General features: G+C 42.7%; 1 protein-coding gene across 2 annotated transcripts in view; it reads right to left on the bottom strand.

Annotated features, from left to right (window-relative positions):
* Window positions 1–20,904, bottom strand: part of LOC144798754 (cytochrome P450 2J2-like) — a 404,320-nt gene that overhangs the window by 106,581 nt on the left and 276,835 nt on the right. The window lies entirely within an intron of this gene.

Here is a 20,904-nt window from a genome sequence, read left to right as displayed (position 1 = left end):
AGATTGGCCATGGCTTTTCTGTAAGCTCGAGAGCTAAACGCAGGACCCTGGTCAGAAAGTAGCGTGCCGATTGCGTATGTGCCGATAAAGACTCGCAAACCTTTTATAACAGTTGGGGTGTCAGCCGAGCGCTGAGGTCACATCCAAATGAATCGGCCCTAATAGTTGTGGGACCGCATCCGTCTATGTATAGAGGCCTCTAAAGGACCGCGTGAGAGTTGGTAACACGCAGAGGTACACGGACCAACTTTCTCTGTGTTTGCACTTGGAGTGAATGACTGATTATTCAGCAGAGAAAGAGCGTTTTTAATTTAGAGTTAGGGGCACTGTATGGATGATTAAGATCTATGCAGTGGATGCTTTTAAATACTTATTTTCACATGTGAGACAGTGTGTTGGGGTATTAATTACTGGAACATACTCACTGTAAAATCGCCGCTTTTTCTCCCCGGTCCACCGCAGCTTGTGCTGTTTGTGTGGAGGGAGGTTACAAGCGCGCCACACGGGAAGTGAACCTGACACACTTCCGGGGGCACATCAGTGGAGGCCATCTTTGGGCGAGATGACGGTCTAGTCTTTCGGGCTAGGACCGTATATATCCCCCCTCCCTCCTTGTGGGAATATATAACGATGACCAGGGCGCGCAGCGGATGCGCGCAGTGGACGCGCCGATGGCGCGCCAAAGGGGCACCAAAGGGAAGCCCGTCTGCGCCCGTCCGCGCCACGGCCGGGTCCGGGGCCATGCACCCTGCTCCTTCAGGTCCAGCTACACATCTCACGAGGGACTTTTTAATGGCACTGAATTCCGGCCCGAATATATGCACTCAGTCCATGAATATGGTAAACTGGACAGGGCCCTGAGCTGTAAGTTATGCAAGGAAAGTTTCGGTGTGAGCGCACAAACACAAGAAAACAGCCAGCCTATAGTCCTGCGAGGCGGGCTCATTAATGTAAGATCAATGAGTAAACATGCGCTGCACATCTTTGATCTTATAACAGAGGAGGATTTAGACTGTCTTTTCATAACTGAAACATGGCTGACGTCAGGCTGTAACCCGGATGTCACTAACACTCTTCCCCCTGGATACCTTATCTCTAGGGAGGACAGACTAAATCAAAGGGGAAGGGGCATCGCAATTATATATCGAGATACCCTTCACAGTGAAACCTCTGCTCTCCTAGTCCTCCAAGGAGCAGAGAGCATGGGCTTTTCAATTAAGGCCCATGACTCGTTTACCTTCACAGGAGCCCTAATATATCGACCACCAGGAAAGCATACAGACTTCCTGGGAAGTATCGGGGAAGTACTCAGCAACTTAGCCCTTAAATCAGCCAATTTCACACTCCTAGGAGATGTTAATGTGCACCTGGACTCCCTCACAGATTCAGCGGCCACATGTTTTAAGGACACAATGAGTGTTCTGGGACTGACCCAGCTTACAACAGATACCACACACAAGGCAGGGCACATTTTAGACTGCATTTGCTCAAACTTAGATACTCTTAGGGTGGGAAGGCCCCAAATACTAACTATACTAACTTGGACAGACCATCATTTTATCCCCTTTGAACTTACAGTTAGGGCCGGCCAAACAATAAAGAATGCAGGGAGGGTGACAGGTCGACCCCAGGGGGAACCCTGTTGGAAAAACATCATACGACAGCCGGAGTTCTTAACGGAAGCTGCGGTAAATAGACCCACCCTAACGAGAGATCCCCCTAAAGACAGCCAGCTTTTTGGGGAGTGGATAAATACACTCAGCTTAGAAACTACCTATACTGCTCCTAGGACAGACATTAGAAAGCTCTCACAGAGGAAGAGGGTATCCGCTCCCTGGTTCTCATCGAGCTTAAAAGAAGAACAACGGAAGGTGAGGGCCCTGGAGCAAAGATGGCGTCAAAGCTATGAGGAAAACAACCGGAATCGCTATAAAGCTGCGCGCCGGCAGTATCTTAGCATGATAAAAACGGCAAAAAGGGAACACTACACAGAAGCCATAAATAACAGCACAAATAAGCAAAAAGAAATCTTTAAGATAGTCAGTACTTTTATGAATCCTGTAACCATGCAGAAAGACATTCCCTCCTCTCAAAGCCTCTGCAACACAATTGCTGAGTACTTTGATGACAAGATCCGCATACTCATCAAAGACTTCCCCTCTCCGCCGACCCAAGGTGATACTGGGGGCCCTAAGCTAGATACAGCCACGGCCAGTATGTCCAGGTTCTATCCGGTTAGCCTAGAGGAATCCCGGACAGCAATCTTGATGATTAAATCCGGTTCCCCTTTTGATCCCTGTCCGCCCCTGGTCCTCCATGCGATGGTGGACATAGTTAACCCCACCATTAACAGCATCATAAACTCCTCACTCCAGCTAGCCTCAGTCCCTGACGAATGGAAGCTAGTAGCGCTAAAACCCCTTCAGAAAAAACAGCTACCTGACCCAACAACCCTTTCAAACCTACGCCCCATCTCACTGCTCCCGGCCCTTTGTAAATTAACAGAGAAAGCCGTAAATAAACAGCTTACTGCTTTTTTGGAGGCTAATAACATCTGGCACCCAAACCAAGCAGGTTTCAGGCCTCAACACTCAACGGAGTCAGCCCTCATCTTTACCTCTGAAACCCTGCGAGCAGCTATGGACCAGGGAAAGCAGGCCGTCTTGGTACTCTTGGACCTGTCCGCGGCGTTCGATACGGTCTCACATACCATTCTTGTGGACCGTCTAGCTGCGGCCGGGATAGCTGGAAACGTATTGGGTTGGGTAAAAAAATTTCGAACTAACAGGCGACAAGTAATCACCCTAGGCCATTTCAGGTCGGAAGAAAAACGGCTCACCTCAGGAGTACCACAGGGCTCCTGTCTGAGCCCCACGCTTTTCAATATATATATGGCCCCCCTGATTGCACTGATATCATCCTTTAAAATTAATACCATCTCATATGCAGATGATACGCAGCTCATCCTGGTATTAGACGACGACACCAGCGAGGCTGAAATTATCTCAAAAACTGCCTCAAAGCAACGTTTCAATGGATGAGCAACAACCATCTGAAATGTAATTCAGGGAAAACTGAGATCTTGCCATATGGGAAAAATAATCAGTTTAGCCCCACATTATGGTGGCCGGAACATGCCTCTGTTCCCCCTAACACCATTACGCTAGAAATCTAGGGATCAGATTTGATGCCACTTTGGCATTTAAACAGCAAGCAGTAGCAGTGGCAGGAACCTGTTTTAGCATCATAAAAGGCCTAAGAAAATTCTTTGACCTGACACCGCTCTCAGCACGGAAAATGGTGGCAGTAGCACTTATTACATCGCGACTCGACTACTGCAATAGCCTCTATGCAGGGACAAACAAGACGGTGGGTCATAAATTACAAATGGTGCAGCTTGCCGCTGCAAGACTGGTGTTGAGATGGCATAGGAGGACATCAGCCACAGCGGCAATGGACGCCCTCCACTGGTTGCCGATACACAAGAGGGTGCTTTTCAAAATCCTTTTAATTACTTTTAGGGCCTATTACGGAAGAGGACCCACCTACATCCAGTTCATGTTTGAGCCGTACAATCCCACACGAAATCTGAGGTCTGCAAAAGCGAACCTCCTCACGATTCCCACTTTTAGTTTAAAGACTAAGGGAGGAAAGGCCTTGGCGGTCCTGGGCTCAAAGGCCTGGAACAAACTACCACCGCCTCTCCGACAAATTACATCTGAAAAGGCGTTCAGGAAGACCCTAAAAACCTGGATTTACAGTCTACCTGATGCCTTATGCAAAAGTTTAGTATGATTTTATATGCTTGATCTGACATACAGCTGACTCAGTGCCGATTGTTTTTCCATCCCTGCCGAGTTTCTCAAAGCGCCAAGATGCTCCGTGGAGCGATATGATGCGCTATACAAGAACCCCATTACATTACATTACATTACAAGATTAAACGCAGTAATACGAATGGCACACTACGAGTGTGGAGAATTCGCGATCGGTATTTTCCAGCGCCATCTTGATAGCCTGTAGTTCAGCTCGCTGAGCTGTACAATCTCCTAGAGATTGTGGTATTGTGTCCATAGGTCGGAATTTACCATCGCACCAGAGACCTTTAACAATTGCGCACGCAGCACTATAAGCTGTTTACTCCCAATTGCGGGCTGTGCTGATCCCTCTGTATAAATTATACATTCGTACTGTTCCAGAGGCAGATTCTTAGTGTGCAAAGGACATTCTTGTTCGTATTGTAAAAATTCTTGAGTTTTCAAGTAGGGATCAAAAACGTATTCAACGTCTGTTGCAGCAAGAGAGTTAACCCATTGTATCTATCTCGGATATAAAGCCTTTGCATTAGGAATGCTTGCTTTTGTCACTGCCTCTAAGGCAGGTACAGGAGTAACAACCATTATGCGTTTACCCTGGGTGAGAGCTCTCTCTTTTGCTACTGCAGTTTGAACCGCTGTCAGGATTTTTTCTGTTGAAGTGAATTTCATTTCAGCTTGTGTGTACAAGTGTGATTTGTAAGAAATTGGTACTTTTTCACCTTCATTAAAGGTTAAGTACGTGAATCAGCATCTTCCTGGGATGATTCGGATTACAAGGTTGCGTACGTCTGTAAATGTTTTGTTGCTAACATGTCTGTTTGCACTGAACGCAAAATTTCTGTGTGTTTTTGAGTCCAATTAGTTGTTTTGAAATCAGGTTTGATTAATTCGTAGAGAGGTTTAACCCTTTATGCGTAATTTAGAATGTAAGTTCTTCCGAAATTTGGGAAACCTAGAATTGCCTGTAAGTTTTTCCGTGTTTTTCGAGGTTGGAGCAGCGCACATTTCTCTAAAAAGTTGGCTGCCAGGCTTTTGCCTTTACTTGAAAGTTCGTATCCTAAGAGTAGGACGCTTAGGTGGGCAATTCTTGATTTTTTAAAGTTGAATTTATACGCTTCAGATGCGAAGCCAAGTATTATGGTGTTCACTCTGTTCAAGTGCATGTCCAAGTCATCATCCGTTAGATAGATGTCATCAACATAAGATAATGCCTCATCATCATACGTTTGTAGTAACTCTGTTACTCTGGATGAAAATAACCCTGGACTATTCTTGAATCCCTGGGGGAGACCACAGAAGTGATGCTGTGTCCCCATAATTGAGAAAGTGGTCAGATACCTGCTTTCAGGTGCAATGTTTTGAACGAAGAAACCGTTAGAAATATCTAATGTGGTTTTATATTTTTTACGCACAACGTTATTCATTAGTGCTGCACTGTATGCATTTTGTACTGCAAAGGTTTTGCAACAAGAGTTTAAATGTCTGTAGTCCAAAACTAGACGATATGTCTTGTCTAGTTTGGAGACAGGAAACAAAGGATTGTTCATGGATGAGGTGCATGTTTCAATCAACCCTTGGTATTCAAGTTGATCTAAGATCTCCCTGACCTGTTTTTTAGCTTCTTGCTTAACTTGATACTGCCTCTGAGCAGTTGGTTGTGTTTTTAACTGGATTCTATGGTGAGGAGAGTCATCATCCCATCCTACATGATTTTTATATAATGCTGGAGCCTGGGCTACAGCCCATTTTCTGGCATAGGTGTATTTTAAGTAAATTGGAATATGATTAGAGAAGACTGGCATAATGATGTCTTCGCCATGTGGGCACTCCCTGACAAATTTTGGTGGCCAGTCTTTTTCAGCTAGAAGAATGTCATAACCCTTAGAGAGCTTCTCCCAAAAGAGTGCTCTTATTTTCTTAGGTATGTCCCCCTCCATCCGGAGTGTTACTTCATATAACTTATGGGGTACACTAACTCTGGTATCGGCAGTTTCAACTTGAATGTACTCATTCAAGTCCACTGTCTCCAGATGATCCTTCAGGATCCTGCGAGCTATGGTAACTTCTGCTGCGCTTTCTAGCATTGTCTGGGCCCACTCCCCGTTCTTGCGTTGTGTCTTCAAGATCCTCGGCATGTCTGATTTTTAGACCTGCTACCTTCTTGGTGAATTGGGTTTTCTTATTTTTTGGAACGTGTTGATCGTCTTTGGACTTCACACGTTCTTCCTTGTGTTCTGACCGTCCTCTTCTTTCCGAGTTCCGTGAGGAAGTCTGAAAGGTACGAGAGGAACATGTATCAGTATCTTGATATCTATCAGGTTTTCTTAAATTATCGCTATTCCTGAGGTTATTCCTCTTTTCAGAGGACTCCTTATGAGGAGACCTACCTCTGGATTGAGAACGCTTCTCTTTAGGAAGGGACTGTTTAGTATTTTCCCACTTCTTTTTAGGAGTAGTGAGAGTGTTTTTAATAAAGACCTTTTCAGGATTTTCTGTTAGTTGGGGTTTAACTGGTTTCCCACCCAAACTATCTCTACCTAGTTCTTCATAGTATTTTTCTATTACTCTGGCCAGTTCATAATGTTGCTCAGTTACATCAAGTTCTTTTAATTTTTGGCGGATCGCCAAGGATGCTGCTTCACCTTTAATATTAGCGAATATTATAGCTGAGACCTGTTTGAAATCTTTAAGTAATTTCATACCTAGATTTAAAGCAGGCTCCGTCCCGTATTCATTTTGAATCTGTTTCTGGACATCTGGTATTACCGCCATAGACGGAACACCAGGTGTTTTTGTGTAGATTGCAGCAAAGACTGTACCCCAAGTGTTGCAGTCCTCCAGGTGTGGTGCGATCCCCATTGGTAAACAGATTATTAAAATTCTGTGTTTCTCGTGAGGTGTACCATCAGGAAATACTGCCTCGATTTGACTAATCTTTTGAGCGAACCAGAATTGAATTTTTTCCCGTTTTGCGGGCAATTTACCAATGACTGATTGTATAGTCTGTGATGTAATTTTATTTGTGTTCCCCTGGTGAGGGGTTTGCTGTGTAGGCCTGATAGCAGGTTGGACTGTTGGAGTCCGCATGACATATTGAACCAATTGTCTATGTATTTTGATCAGTTGCTTTAGTTGAACTTATAGTTCTGGACCAGTCATTTGTTCAATGGCAGGATGTGGTGTATAGCTGGCTAGTACCGGCCATGTTGCTCCTGGTCTACCTAGTGGACCGAGCCTGGTAATGTGATTTTGATGTTGTAGGGTGCCTTTAAACCAGAGCGCATGCTCTTGGTATGTTAATGGAATTTCAATATCCTCAAAAGGAACGTATTCCGCTGGAGGTGCCTCTACTTTGCAGAAATGGAACACATGTGTTCTTGGATATGCTTCAGGGAAGATAATCCATGAATAGAATACCTCTGTCTGCCAAAATTCATGTGCCTCTATGACAAAAATTACCCTACCACCTCTTGGTGATAGGCCATTTGCCATAAGCTTCATGGTAATGGTATTCCTTAAATTTTTCGGGATGATTATAGCATCCGCGTCGTCTTCTTGGAAACCTGTAACGTCTAAGCCCGGTGGGTTTGCATTTACTGCATCTCCACCGTTCTCGTTTTCAGTCATTTTGTTGACTGAAAGTTTGCAGAGAAAGTTTCAAGGAAACCAAGATAAGGTGCACAATATTTTGGAACACTGTATCCTTCAACGTTGAACAAACCAAAAACGAATACATAGGATTTTTGTCCTACTCAGTTATGGCGGATTTTTTTATCTTTTTACCCACTCCAGATGTCTATTGGAGTATTTTACGGGAAAAAGGGGTCTCTGTGAAAAGCACGACTGAGTTACTCTAGTATCTAGCGTTAAATTAGTGCCTTAACAAACTTTGGGCGCCATGTAGTGTAGTTTCTATATTCCCAATAGGCTCTGCGCATTGGAATAATATATCCTATAGTTGTGATGTAGGACTTATGTCGACTAGGTCTCTATCGAATATATTAGACTTAATTGTAAGTGCCAGCTAGCTCAGAGGTCACTAAAAACTTTCTCGAATACACAAGAAGGGATTAGTTTCTGACAACCGCATAAACATGACCACTTTGTTTCCCCAAGATAAAACGTATCTTCAGAGTCGTGGAAACATTAGATAGATATATTACTCAGTCAATCGTGCATGCTTTGTTTCACTAGAGCTGCAGAGAAATAGAGAGACGGGCGTTTTCAATAAAAGTATTTATTGAACAGTCTTCTTTCTCATGCAAAAGAAATGAACTGCTACAATCGTAATACTGACTGTAAAGTATAATGCGTACAGCAAGAAGAGTATTATAAAATAATACTGTCTGGGTTCCGCAGCAACCACAGTACTGAGACTGACCTCATTGCCGCCACCGATGACATCAGGGCCCTGCTGGACAATAGCGTAACCGCGGCCCTCATCCTCCTGGACCTATCAGCCACCTTCGACACTGTCTGCCACCGCACCCTTTGCACACGCCTCCACAAAGCAGGGATCCAAGACAAGGCTCTGGAATGGACCACCTCCTTCCTCTCCGGCAAAACCCAGAGCGTCCGCCTTCCCCATTCCGCTCCAAAGCCACCGAGATCACCTGCGGCGTACCCCAAGGAACATCCCTCAGCCCGACATTGTTCAACGTCTACATGGCACCACTTGCCCACGTCGTTTTCTACACAACCTCAACATCAACTACTACGCCGACGACTCCCAGCTCCTACTGAAGCCATGTGGTGACCCATCCAATAAACCCTGCTCGTCTACATATCCCATCAGGGTTTGATTAAGGTGTTTTTCCAGGATCTTCGCTGGGACCAGAAGCAGAGACATAAGCTGATAGTTGTTCATGTCACTAGGATCTTGATTCAGCTTCTTGGGTAGCGGCCATATTACGGCTTGCTTCCACAGCCACGGATAGCACTCTGTATTAATGGCCACGTTCATAATTACAGTTAAAGGGCGAGAGACCCTACTGGCCGCCAGATGCAAAATATTTGCAGCGCTGGGCTCACAAGGGGTCCCCGATTTGATGTTAGGGAGAAGTGATGCAGTTAGATCTTGCATCAGAGGTGCAAAGGCCTCCTGTGTAGGCACAATCTGCCACTTATCATCTTTAAATGCTGGTGAACTCTGCGGCATTTTCCTATTGAGGCTTAGGAAACCATTCTCTACTGCATGGGTACTCACAAACAGTTTCCAAGGGGCCACAACGTTTGGTCCGTTATGTGGCTGAGGGCCATATAGAAGAAGCAGAGCATATACATCTACAGGCTGAATTGCACAATGTGAAACCAGCAAACCTGATATTATTCTCAGCTTCCCACTTAACCAAATTGTTTTATCCTAGGTAATTGGTTTATTTCACTTACCCTCCTTTTTCTTAATTATCTCATATAAGAGGACCTCAAAAATGCATGACTTCAAGATGTGCACTGTACACAATCTTGTCCTGTGTTTGATTTAATAAACTATACTGTTTTTCATGTATAAAGTAACACAGGCCATCCAAAGAGTGCACAAAGAAACTGACTTGCCTCATAGTTTACTAATGGCATTGTTGTTAGAGTGGAGGAGAAGAAAAAATGTTTCTGAATTCATGTTTAGAAACAATAACTTTATTAAAAAAAATACTTGTCAATGCACTGATACAATCTAATATGATAAAGTGAAATGGTTCTGCATGTTAATGAAATACTCTTCTTGAATTTTGAAGCCGCCTTATCATAGTTTTACACTTTTGCTGTAAAGGGCTTTAAAATTGAAGGTGCTCCTAAAGCTAAGCAGTGAAGGACAACCAAGATACTTCCTTCCTTTAACTTAAATTAACTTTAAATAAAGTTATGCCTGTTTATTTAAAATCTTTTTAATGTTAGTGCTGAGTCCAGTAAACAGCCGCTCAATGCTGCTCTTGACCAGGGGCTGCATGTAAGGGTCAGGAGGGAGTCATGTGGCCCCAGGGCCGTACTTTGAGTATCACTGCTCTACTGTTTTATAGGCATCCAACTCTGCATAGATATTTGCAATTTTATCTGGAAAGAAATCAGCCAGCTTGTTACATACTTCTTGTGAGTCAGGGTGCAGATACATGCTAGAGAAGATTAAATAGCTTTTTAGGGGAATTGGTCACCTCAAATTTGTCTTTCAAGTAAAGCGATTTTTCTTCTTTAAAGGCTGTTTAATATTCCCTAAGAGCTACCTTATATAACGCCCTCTCCTGCTTCCCATAGTTTCCTCCAGATGTGCTCCGGGGGGCGATACACCTGCCTGAGGATCCTAAGTCACTCAGTAAACCAGGGGGCCGTCTGCACTATCCTCCTCCGAGGCATTTTTTTGTAGTGGAGCAACCACATCAGCCCCTGGGGATAGCCATGCTGAGAAACTTTCTGCCCCATCATCCACATCATCTTGGAAGGTGCCTGAAATACTGTTAAGGGTATCAGCAAAAGACTCAGTTGAGACTTCCTTTTAGTTCCTAGAGTGGATTCTTTTGCTTGGTGCAATATCCCTCTTATAAGTGAAATAAACATTAACAGAAAAAGACACTGCACTATGATCGGACCAGGTAAGAGGCAGTACTTTCTGTACTTTTAGACGGGCATCATTAGTAAAAATCCCATCAAGGGTATGTCAGGCCACATGAGTAGGACTCATGATCTGCTGATGCAACCCCAAACAGGCAAGCATTTCTTTAAGTACACTAGGGTCTTTATTGTTGGGGTTCTCTAGGAGGAAGGTCGAGTCTCCCATTACCGTAAATTAATTTTTGATTAAATATGCCTCAATATAGTTTGCCCCCTCCATAACAAACATCATCCTAGGTCCAGGAGGCCTATAAATAAGATATGCAGCAAAGGAGGAGTTGGCAGTGATTTTTTTAGTGAAACCCAGTGCCTCACAAGAATTCACACATTGTATCCTTTCCAAATGGCGTTGGTACATTAACTTTTAATGGTCTTATCAAATTGAAGAGATTACCATTTGCCTCCAACATACAGATAGCACGATTTCCAAGAGATCCAGAACATCCCCGTTTAGACCCATTTCTCCGCTACTTGAGTTGCACAGGACCAAGGTCCTGGGAGCGGCACTATATGGAGCGGAGCTGTGGGGTCTCGAAAATCTACAGGAATTGAATCTTGCTGAGAATAAATTTATCAGGGCCATTCTGAATCTGCCAGAAAATACTCCCTTGTTACCATTGGGATTGGACCTGGGGCTCAGATCGATTGTCCACTTTGCTATCCTTAGAGCCCTGATTTTTTGGATCAGGATCCGGGATAATAATACACAAGTTCCCATAAAGGAAGCCTTGATAGAGCCGATTGCTCTTCACAAACAATCAGGGTGTATAAAATGGCTAAATTTGATCAGGGACTGGCTACTCAGATTAAATCTGGCTTCCCTATGGGAGGATCCTGGCTCGATCAAAAGAAGTATGGTTCCTACATTAAAACAAAGGTACTGGGAATTCCAAGATCGATCTAGTCTTGAGTGCAATGTACATGGCTCCTTGACATCCAGTTTTATAAATGTGAAGGCTTGTTACGATTTTGAGGTATATCTGGATGATATCAAGCCGCCCCAAGCTAGAGTATTGTTTCCCCAATTTTAGATATGGGACTTTGCCCCTTAATAGTTGGAGATCAAGTTGGAGAAACATTGGCTTAACTTCATTATGCCCTGCGTGCCTTTCGGCACCCGAGTCCAATATACATTTTCTTTTTCATTGTCATGCATACGATGACCATAGGAGACAATGGATTGTACCAGTTTGTAGGCTACTGTCTTGTAGTAGGCCAGCCCAAGCATTTAGAATATTTTCATCTGACACTACGAGGTGGTTGGCTTTTGCTTTTTCCAGATATTTGTTATTTGCTTGGTGGAGGAGATCCAAGATAATCAAATCTGCTCTGGGGAGTAGATTATGATCTTGATATTGTTTATATAAGTCTGTATTGACGCTCATGTATTGTGACTGTTTTTTGAATCTGACTATGCCCACATAAGAACACACTGACAGATGAATTATGACTGTTATCTGATTTGTTCATAATTAAGTTTGCTGCTAAAGGGTCTTGGGATCTAATGTTTTTTAACTAGTATTTTTAAATTGTTGTTTTATGAGAAGTTTTTATTATTTCAAACTGTATTCCTTTTTGCAATGATCAAGTGATTGATCAAATACATGTTCTTCTTATTATTAACTTTGATATATTTGCCAGACCTTCTCCTGGTCTGCCTGTCCTATCTAGTCATAGGATTCTGTATTCTGATGGAACCTCATCAGCTCGGCCTGGGCCGGAGGCTTCATTGGCCCAAGATTCTGTGATAAATACCCAATCCGGGCGGTTGGTCATCATACATTCAGCAAATATTAAAGTCAACCATTTAAGTACACTCAACATAGACATGCCCTGCAAATAGAGAAACTGACTTGGTTGGATATTCCTTAATATGTCGCTTTAGATAGCAGAGTGCTAATTTAAGAAATGGGAAGAGGGGGATGTATCTTCCACATACAGGACTCTTAATAAGATACCAGACAAACTAGTGAGCTTAAGGGGAAGATTGCTATAGTATAGGCATTAGGGGAATTGGAGGACACAGACTGGAAGGCACCATTTATGCACCCAACAGAGGTCCCTATAAAGGCATGATTAAGGCTGATACAACGAAAGTGCCTACATCAAGTTTTATAATAGGAGCAGGCTTTATAAAGCCCCCACTCCAATGTGCTTTATGTGTAATGTTGAGGAGGGCACATTCCTACACACACTCTGGGGATGTAACACGGTACAGGTATACTAGAGAAGTATAATTTGGGAAGTGAGTCGAATCCTTGACTGTAATATCCTAGTGACCCCGAATTGGTTTATTTTAGGACTCTTCAGTGATACTGATCTGCCATGATCTAAGATATTCTGTAATTGTGGGCTAGTAATTGCTAAACAGGACATGTCAAGGAAGTGAGGATTCCCACAAATCCCTACAAAAAGAGAATGGCAACAGGAAATAGATTTATATATGAGGGCAGAGGGGGTAGAATTATTTGTAGCTAGAGGTTGCCCATGTAAAGGAAAGTAGGATCTGCTTCTATGGTTACCCCCAATTTTTGCCTGGTGCTAAGCTGTATTTGACTAGTCTGACTGGGATCCTGCTAATCAGGACCCCAGTATATCTCCTTTCTCCCTCAATTGTTATGTTCATTGCTTAGGTACACCCCAGATTGGATACTGGGGTACCCTTGTACGTCCTTAGTATATGGTACCCATGTACCCAGGGCATAGGTACACCAGAGGTCTCCAATGGGCTGAAGCATGTATTATGCCACTGATGAGAGACCATTCGAAATGGGCCTGCCATTGCAGCATGTGTAAGTTGTTGCTTGCACTACTTACTAAAGATATAGGTTTCCTATATCTAGGGTGACTGCACTTAAAACCTATAAGCCAACCCTATAGCAGGCCTTTACAATCCTGATGGCTGGGTGCTTGGTTCTAACTGACAGGATGCCCCTGCATGAGCAGGATACTCCTACAGCCTACGGAGTCCATTCTCCCGACTTGTCAGTGAAGCAGCTATATAATATATAGAGGGGCACCGCGTAATTACACGATGACCATCTCGAAACTGGATGCAATGAGTCCTATCATGTTTGGTATCTAACATGATGGAATCATATCACAACACTGTAAATGGTGTGGGAGGTATGATTCCAAGCACTGGAAGAGGCCTCCCTTAGGTTCTCAGTGTTCCCGGTACCAGCCTTCTTGACCCAGACAGCACAAAATGGTTGCTGCCGACCAGAGACACGATTCTGCCCTCCTGCTGCTGAGCCAAGCTCAAGCAGGGGAAGGCAGAACAATAGGCATCCTGTCACAGGGAGGTGTGACCACTTCGCAGACAGGATTTAGTGTATTGGGCTAAGGTGGGTGCACTTGCCAGCGCCACTCAGTCTGCATGAGGGGCACATTTGGCGTCCCCAGGCACAGTTTAATTCAAACCAGTCCTGGGAGCCGTTGGCTCCAGCTTTGGCGCAAAACTGGATAAAGGACATGGGAGTAACCTCCCCCCTGTCCAGACCCTCCCCTGGGAGGGTCCCCTGAATCGTTCCAACCCTTTCCCTAGGGTACTTAAGGGCTTACCTGGGTGTAGGTCCCTAGATTCATTGTGGAATAAGATTCAGATCAGACACCACTTCTACTTCTACCGTAAGGGAAGAGGTGTGGCGCAGTGGCCAGGGCGACTGACGCTGAACGGTGGGGATCATGGTTCAATCCCTGGCTCCGGCGGCAGTGGTCTGCCCAGCACCATGCGACTCTGGGCAATAGCTCGCTTAATCTTCCCAACGGCCCCCAGTGCCAAGATACCCCTTCGGGGGTGATTCGTGCGCTATACACGCTGTACTGGATTTACATTTTTTTTTTTTACCGTCTGGGCACTCTAGACTCCGCTAGATTTCGTTTGGGCTCGACTTCGCCTCCCTTCCAGTCTGCTACATCGTCTGTGCCTGTGCACCATACAGGAACCTTCCAAGGCCTGTTGGCATGAAGGACACCTTACGGAATCTCGCTTGGAGTGAAGGAGTCACTCCCCTGTATTCGCAGGCACTGCAACTAAGTCGACCAGTCTGCTGATCCTGAACTCCTCCGAATTCCGTAAGGTTCTGCAACACAGGTGGTGTTTTTCCACAGCTCCTGAGGCCTGCCCTGCACTCTCAGCAGGTTTGAGGCCAGTATCCCTCGTGGTTGCAATAACCAAACCACTGTGCACCGCATCAACTTGCAGTTGCAAAGGCTTGTTGGCTTCCTTCCAAGAAGATCTTCGGGCTCCAAGTAGCCCCGACATTGAGCACTTCCAGTGACCAGAATCTTCAGCCACACCGCATCGTGGCCTGCATCTTTTGATGAGCAGCTGGAGGTCCTCTTGCGACTCCAGTATCTCTGGCCTGTGGGTCCATTTGAGGGTCCCACTTATTTCTCTAAGGCTCCCCTGATTGCTCGGGGCCTGCCCTGACTCCCCTGCTTGTGGTGAGTCCCCTGGACCTTGCTGGTCCCAACGTTGTTCCCTCTTCACTTCCAGCGTGGGATGCATTTGCAAAGGCTTGTTGGTGCTCCTGCCAGACACCGACCCCTGAGCACTCAACATCCTTCGTGGCCCAGCTCGTGCACAGTTCCTGGCCCTCCTCAGCATCACCTGGTCCTCACAGCTGCAGAGTCAAGGTCACTGTCGCCCATCCTGCAACACCGACATCGGAGGGCATTCGTCTTCCAAGTCTCCTTGTCGCTCCTTAGTGACAAAGACTCTGTCCACTCTGCTTGCAGGTACCTCTCATCTAGAATCCATCAGCGGATTCCACCGGACACTTTCTCCTCCTTCAGCAGTGGCACTTTTCTGAAGTCCTCTACTGGGTTCGCGGCGGTGTCCGACACCTGTTCACACATATGTAGCAGCATTCCCTGGTGTAGATAATGTGGGTACTAGGGTATCCACAGGTTCTCCAACCTTCTGTCTTCCACAGGGTTTCTTCAGGGTCCACTCTGAAGGGTCCTTAATCTTTTAAAATCCAACTGTGACTTACATAGACTTGTAAGGAGCATGCGGTCGTGTTCCCACACTGCACACGCTCTCCATGGGGTCCCTATCTACTCACCTTGGGTGGTTCTTTGGATCCCCAGCACTTCAGCATCCTCTCAACATTGTCTTGACCCGAGTCGTGGTTCTTATACCACTTTCATAGTATACGGTTTGGTCCCCCTTTGAGGCCCACTGTGTATTACGTGCTATTTACTGTGTTTCTTTGATAAAGTATTGTTTGCATTGTGCATAGCTGCGGGTAGGAGTTATTTCTATGTGCTAGAAAGTATTATATAATAAATGCATATATTTATAAATACATTGTGTGTTTTTTTTTCACTTAATCTATACTATAGGATTGAATTCTGGTAAAACAAGCGGCTTTATACTCCTTCTGGACTAAGCCTGAAGGCTGCTCTCCACAGCTACCACTTAGAGAGCTTTCTAAGGTTGTCTAAGACCTCTTAAATCGCCATAAGGGTTGTCTGGACTGGTGCTAGGTACCCACTTACATTAGTAGACATCACATACCAGGCCAGCTTCTCACACCATGCATATCCCATAAGAATTGGGACAGAAGGATGACCACCTATGATAACTGAAAATGCTGGAGAAGAAACAAGAGAGAGACAGGAACAGAGGGAGAACAGAGAGAATCCCACACCTCAGAAAACCTTTGAATTGTCACAAAGACTAGACCAGAAATCATTGTTGATAAATGTAAAATGGTGCCAATGACATAAGCAAATTACTTGCCACCTGTTGTGGTAATGGGAACATGGTTAAATGTTATTCATGTTACAAGGCAACATTTTAATGTGGTTCTACAGTATAAAAACTCTCAACTTCAGAGTGTATTGCTCAAATAACTGTTAGGCATCATTTTGGCCTTTCAAAAGGAGATGGGGAGAGGCACACGCCATGCTCCTTGTGTTAGCGCATCTCCTCACATCAGAGTGCCTGCCATTTTAGGACAACAGAGAAGTGAGGGAAACAGAGCGTCATACTATAAACAATTTTCCCTGGTTTTAAATGGTTTTCATATTACTTCATCGATGATCTGGACTAGTGCACCCATTTGAAAATCTTTCATTACCATTGAAAGTATTTACTACAAGGACTATTCGTGCAAAGCATTGTGTGAGGACATTCACACACCATGTTTTCAAGCATTAGCTCAGCTTATCTCTTCATAATAACCACCATCTGTGACAATTGAGTAGTGTGAAGACAGAATATTGCTCTCAACGAATACTATTTCGGAACTTGCTATCCATATTATTTATGGGCAGACTTAAAAAAATCAAATCCTCCATATTCACTCAACTCTTGAAGATGGAAGATACACTTGCTCTTTTACATAGAGGCAATAATTCTTCCTCCAACTCAGCTATCGCTTCTTTGTCACTTGCTGCTGGAAAGCATTTACCAAACATCTTAAAAAAGATCCACCACCCCCCCAAAATCTCTTCCCACTGCTTCAATGGACAATTTGTTAGAGGAGATCCATGCTCTATGCCCCTACATGGAGGAGACGAATGTTAAGACCAGAAGTGAAGGCCAACAATTCTCTTATGTTGCCTCCAGAAGGTGGAACACCCTTCCTGACCATATTCGGTGGGAAGAAGACCATCTGGTTTTTCGAAGGCATTTGAAGACGTTGTTATTCCCATCCAGTTAAGGCACGCACTCGCAGGCTAGGTTCTTAGCGCTGTGAGGCCTTATGGTAGTCATGCGCTTTTATAAGTACCATTTTCATTTCATTTCATTTCAAACTACAAACTCTTAGGGAAAGATGGTCTCAGATGGAAGAGTGGCTTTCCACAGCTGTACAATGCATTACCTCATTCACCAATACGTCTATCATACTGACCATCTATCAGACACAAATTACTATTCTACAGAGGCTGGTCGAGGACCTTGAAAACAGAAATAGTCTATGTATTTAAAGCTTGCTGGAAGGTACTGAAGGTTCTGATCCTATTATGTTCTTCAAATCCTTCCTTCCTAAATTACTAAACGTATCAGATAAGACTTCACTCAATTTTCAAGGTGCAAACAGAATAGGTAATACATCTACGGCTGCTACGACTTCTAAAAAGCAAAGAGTTATTATTCTTTACTTCCTGGAATATACTGACCAACTTAAAGTCCTTTCTGCAGCTAAAATGATAAAATGTATTTTGTGGTCAGGAAATGATTTATACTTCTCATAAGACTATGCCAAAACTACTTTAGATAGATGTAAAGACTTTCGTAATATGAGACAAGCACTTCGCTCACTGGGTGCTTGTTTTGGATTATTTCATCCTTGCTCATTCAAAGTCACCTATAATAATAAAACAACAACATAAAACAATAGAGCTGATTGAAGGTCTTTCTTGAGACTTGCAGGGTATTGAAAATGGAGAATTCAAGATTCTTGACTTGTTCATGCTGATGTATTTGTTAATTTGCTTGATAGTTCTTGTCAACTGAATTTCACATATTCTGGTTGAAATTTATATATTTTTTTGATATACAAATATTTTATTATGGATTATATACACCTACAATGTTAAATCCTTTTAATAACATATATTTTCTCTTACAGGTAATATCATTGTGTTTATTCCTGTGCTTGTTCCTTGTTTCAAGTTCCGTCGTCCTCCTTGCGTCCACCCGCGTGGAGTTTCAAACGTGTAATCTTTTCAAAGTGGTTTCACTTCCCCCAACCATTTTTAAACTTTAGGTATGTTTTTCTCTCTCTTTACCTTCCCTATGGTATTTCTTCTATATGTTCAAAATAAAAATGTCCTCCTTTTTCGATTCTCCCCATCCCTCGCCTTTTCATTACCTCACTTCATTATTTCACATTTATCTCTTTCATTTCTTCCTACCATATTATCACTTCCACTGATTGTTACATGGTTCTTGTTTAATCTCCTCTTCACTGGGTCTGATCTATCTTTTTTCTTCCTCATGTCCTTGACAATTGTGTCTTGAAATGTCAGAGTTCTACATTCTCCAATTAAACGACAATGAGTTTTGACTCTATGTATATATTAAACTCATACAAATATATCAACTTACAGAAAGTGAATGATTAAAATTGAAAACAGGATGGGGGTAGTAAGATCTTCTTTTCTCCAGGAAATGGTAAAGAAAATTAAGTCCTAGTTTTATGCCATACATCACTTCATATTCATTTAATATCCCAAGAGTTTGATGATGTTGGCAGAGGGTTACGCATCAAACTATTAATTGATACATTTCCAATAACTAACTTTAATAGTTATGGTCCTACTGCCACTGGCTGTCAATGTTGGTGTGTTACTCACAAACCTATGCAATGTCCAAATTATAATTTTGTCTTGGCTCATCAATCAAATTGTTGCTCCATTCATTTATCGCAATTCCACATTTCCTTATATTGCGAACAAATCGCAAAATCTTTATTGTTCATGCTCTCAAACAGAGCAATGTAATTGATTCATGGAGGTAATGCAATCCCACATTGAGAGAATATACACATTTTCTCCAGTCCATCACGCCCAATCAAGAACAGATCACATTTTCATCTCACATAATTTAGCTCAACAATTACATTCAGCAGATATAGGCTCTATCTAAACTTCTGATCATGCACCTGTCACTATACAACTAGCAATTCTTCCTACATGAAACTTGCTAAAAAGTTGGAGATTTAACGACTCACTTCTGTTAGATGCACCAGTTGCTTAATCTTTTACTTCCTTTTTTCATGATTATTTCTTTTTTAATCAAATTAATAATATTCCTTTTCACACTGTTTATGAGATTTGTTAAAGGGAGATATACACCTGATTATATTCGTCTATTCTCTGATGTTCAATCAAAATCTTTGCCTTTGTCTGAACCTTTAGCAGAAATCGCCATGGATGTTCAGAAAGATTTTAACCAAATATATTGGCCTTTTATTTTTCACATACTTAAAAGGTTTAGGCCACACCTCAATTCCATCTTCATTAAATGAAGCTGCTTCCTATGCTTGTGTATCTGGTTACAAACTAAATAACAATAAATGTGAAATATTATCACTAAAAGAATTCATGTTCAAACAGGATATTCTGATGCCCAATTTTACGTTGAATTCATAGAAAATCAAATATGTTGGTTTATGCTTTATTTACTCTACTAAAACCTCCACATTCCGTATCATTAAATGTAGAAGAATGTACTCACAAAATAACCTCATTAATTAGTAGATGGCATCTTTAACACCTTTTTTGGTGGCGTCGTCTTGACACTATCAAGATGATGCTAGTACCTATTATAAAATAAACTATTTCTAATGTTCCACTGAACATACCATTCAAATCCTTTCAGAAGACCAATTCTATAATCTCTGCATTTCTAAGGAACAATAAAAAAGCTTGTATGTCTTTATTAAAATTAAAACACTCCAAATAAGAAAGTGTTGTAAATGTTCTTGATTTTTCTAAATATGATGCATCTTTTTAATTAAGACAATCTGCTTATTTGAATTTGGACTCCCCAAAATATCAAACATTATGGGTTGATCTAGAAAAAGATCTCTGATCACCTTTTTCCCCTCAGGAATTTTCAACATTCATGTGCATATCACAATCTCTATCCGCTCCCACTTTGAAATATTCCCGTAAATTATTAGAACCTTTATTATCTGATACTCCTTTAGATCTCCCCACATTTCTTCATTCTACCATTTGCCATAACAAAATTCATACACATAAATAACAAGCCTATATATTTGAAAACCTGAAGGCAAAAGGGTTCAATGTAGGTCAACCAACTTTTGGATTGTGGTGCCCCTACATCCTTTGCACACAGTCAAACTCAATTTGGACATTCTTTTTCTTTTCAACATAAATTTTAAATCTTACAAACTCAGTATATGTACTGTCCTCAATCTTCCTCGCGCCCAACTAATCAGCTAAGCCATCTCTTATTAACAGTTCCAAAAGCCTCTACTATTTATTCCCAGTTACATTCTACTGATAGAGACAAAATGGATACAGAATTGTTATGGGGAAATGATTTGGAAACGGTGTTGGACCAAAATGTGGACAATGCTTGGAAAGTCTTCCCGACCAGAAAATGCTACACAAACACTGTTTGAAGATGGGACTGGTCTGGGTGTGTCTAGAGATTTGGTGATTGATCAAGAAAGTAGACTCTCATGGCCCTGTGCTGTCTGTTTTTTCACATTTTACTTTCATGGAGTTAGCAGCCTGAAGAAATAATGCAGGCTAGAATATAAACTTGCATTATATGCTACAGGTCTAGAGTTTTGATAGCTAGGTTGTCTGTGATCTTATGCACATAGATTTTTTTGGTGCTGACAAGGAAAATATGCATAATCCAATTCTTAACAAACGATTTTCTTGACTATTGTTAATATGGATACGACCCGCAAGTGCAAAAGTTAGAGTTTTGTGGCCGACAGCGGACATTAGGCTGATTTCACGGACAAATCGTCTCTCTTGCCTC

The sequence above is a fragment of the Lissotriton helveticus genome, chromosome 1_2, assembly GCF_964261635.1.
Source record: "Lissotriton helveticus chromosome 1_2, aLisHel1.1, whole genome shotgun sequence".
Taxonomy (NCBI): domain Eukaryota; kingdom Metazoa; phylum Chordata; class Amphibia; order Caudata; family Salamandridae; genus Lissotriton; species Lissotriton helveticus.
Note: the sequence above shows the minus strand (reverse complement) of the source record. Positions and strands in the feature narration are given on the sequence as shown.